Consider the following 2,965-nt stretch of genomic DNA (forward strand, 5'->3'; position numbering starts at 1 on the left):
GAATCCGAATTCGTGTTCACGTTCTTACGGTTTGTTTATATATTAATGGATTCAATTTCACAATTTCATGCATTATAAATCGAATTTGGTTGCATATTTATATTTAGATTGATGTTTATAGTCTTTCTGGAAGGTTAATTCGATTTTGAGGCTTATTTGAAAGAATCACCATGGATGGGGTTTCAAGTTCTTGATTTGGGGTTGCACAATTAGAGAGCCAATTAACCAAAAATAACAATGTTTTCTTGCTTAGGGGTTAGTTCTTGATTGATCTGGGCTATTAGTTGTTATTTTTTGGCAAGGATTCGCAGGTGGATTGAAGCTGGGCACAGCCATGGGGAGAAGCCGCAGCAGTCTCGCGAAGAAGAAGGGGCTGGCACGTTCAGCTCCCTTTTTTATATTTTGAATTGTTTTGTTTTTTCGTATATTTCTTGTCTCAGGTGTTCCTCAAACAACGAATGAGAGATGATCCAGTGGCAAGTGCTAGAGTCTGAAAGTCGCGGTACACAAGGAGGCGCGGGTTCGATCCTGCCTTCCTACAATATTTTTTATGAAATAACTTGTCTGCCGATTCCATGCGTATGGCCAGTGAAGACTCACGATGCACCCTCAGATACCAATTCTTGGATCGATTTCAATGCCAGATCTAAGAGACCAGAGCACAAGTCCATGGCGCTTCCTCAGAAGGCAACCACACCCAATCATAAGCTGAGTTTCCTATATTTCTTTGTTTTTACATAGTTTTTATGTATTTTATTTATTTTGTTTAATTTATTTATATACCTTTTTTTTTTCTTCTTCTTCTTTTTATTTATAATATATTTATTATTATGTATTATTTATAATAATTTTATTTTCTTAATTATTTATTTATTTTAATTATTTTAAATTATATTTAATTATTTATATATTCAAAAATTCATATTTATTTTGTTTTAATTCTAAAAAATTCCTAAAAAGTATCCGTGTGCTCGGTTTTATTTTTTCTTCCTAATTTAATTAATTAGGTCGCAAGACCAATAATTAATTAAATCGATTTATCATTATATTCCATTTAAATCTTAACCAGGATTGATGATACACTGAAAATATTTTCTTTCTTTTGCCATGCCTTTTCAGGGTTATCAGCAGGGTTCTTCTCGACAATGCATCTGATCGAACCAAAAGCTAAGTCCCTACTCAATCCTTATTCTCTTTGTTTATCTTTCCTATTTTGTATTTTTACTTTTTGTTATATAATTAGGGTTTGTTATTAAATATCAATGAACTGCCTATACACTCATTATTTGTTTATTGGTTTGCATCTTCAGGGTTGTTGATCGCCAAAGCTTCGAGTTTGGTAACCCTAAACCCTAACCTTATATTTTCCTGCTTTATTATTACTTGTGTCAAACCCTGATTAAGGGATCCACTGGTTTCATTGTCCCCTCTCCCATATTACTGTTGTTTTTGCCTTATATTATCTGCGTGGCTAGTAATTTAGGGAGTGATAACCTCGAATTGAACCTAGAATGACTAATTACAAGATAAATAACTGAATCAAATCACGTGATTGGTGCACACACGCACGCTTTTGGGGTAACCTCTCTGTTGCCTTGTTGCCTGTTGCCTGTTGCCTTTGTGTTTTTTTTTGCAGAATAAGCCATGTCCCTCGAATTTGAGGATACCTCAGCCATGCTGCCTCGATAATTAAAGGTCATACGACCCTAAATGATGCTGCCTTCGATACACAAATATGACCTCGACCCTCGGAAGTTGCCTACGGAAAAAGGCTGAGGTATCTTCTGGCTGCCTACGAAAAGGCTTATTCTGATCCTTCCCCTTAGATTACCTGCCCTTCTATGGCATGGGTCAGTCTTTGGGCGAATGATATCTCGATGACCCTTCAAACCTCCAAACGAAAGGCTTCCTGCCCTCTTATGGCAAGGATAGACCCTTTCCTTCTGAAAGGCTAAAAAGAGACCTATCATCTGAGTTTAAGGTAATTGCCCCTAATTGCCTTGCCATGCTCTATTTTCTATATTCTCTCTCAAAATTCTTCAAAAAACTGGCTACGCTCATTTACGAGCTAAAGTCCATTTTTTCCTCTTTCATCTACATTTTCTGAAAACGAGCAAGCAAAGCAATTAAGAGCCCATGGCAAACCATGGATGCAAAGGGTGCCTTACACCTTCCCTTTGCATAAATTACCCCCCGAACTTAGATTTCTTTAAAAAGGTTTTTTTCTGTTTCTTTTTGCCTTTCTGATTTAGTTTGGATAAAATAAAAGTCGGTGGCGACTCATGCTTAACCGCGACATTTTCGATCGATAAAAAGTCAGTTCACCGTGTTACAGAACTGGCGACTCTGCTGGGGACAATTTTCTTATAAAATAGGGGTTACCTTAAAAGCTTAGGATCACTTAATTGTATTCTTTTGTTTGCTTTGCTTGCTTTATTTTTCAGGGCTGTTCTGGGAATTAACTGAAGGACGAATCCTACACCCGGATTCAAGTACATCTAAGATAGGAAGTGGCATAGTCATGGCGACCTCCTTCATGTATGTGGAGGATTGGTCAATATGAGAGTTCACGCTTAAGTTAGGCCTCCATGGGTGTTTGCATGCTTCTCTTGTATGAGGGAGGTTCGTGCGGATGTCCGTGGGTGAGTCGGAGCTTAAGGACCTTTAGTTACCTTTAACCCATCCTGACTTTTAGGAACGTAGTGGGGGGACTACTCTTGATGTATGTTGAGAGCATAGTCGCTACCCGATACTACAACTCAGATAGGCCTTTTCTCAAAGTATCATTGCATGGTATGTATGTATCATGTTCGAGGGTGCTTTAGAGGGGCTGACAATTCTGGGTAACTCGGTAGAACCCGTTGCTGATATCATCCTTATCCATAGAAATACCCTTGGGAAGGACACCTGATCAGACTCCATGCAAGCCTTAAGCCAAAAATTGTGTGACTTGTGTGACTTGCGT

The sequence above is a fragment of the Vicia villosa genome, unplaced genomic scaffold (assembly GCF_029867415.1).
Source record: "Vicia villosa cultivar HV-30 ecotype Madison, WI unplaced genomic scaffold, Vvil1.0 ctg.000878F_1_1, whole genome shotgun sequence".
Classification (NCBI taxonomy): Eukaryota; Viridiplantae; Streptophyta; class Magnoliopsida; order Fabales; family Fabaceae; genus Vicia; species Vicia villosa.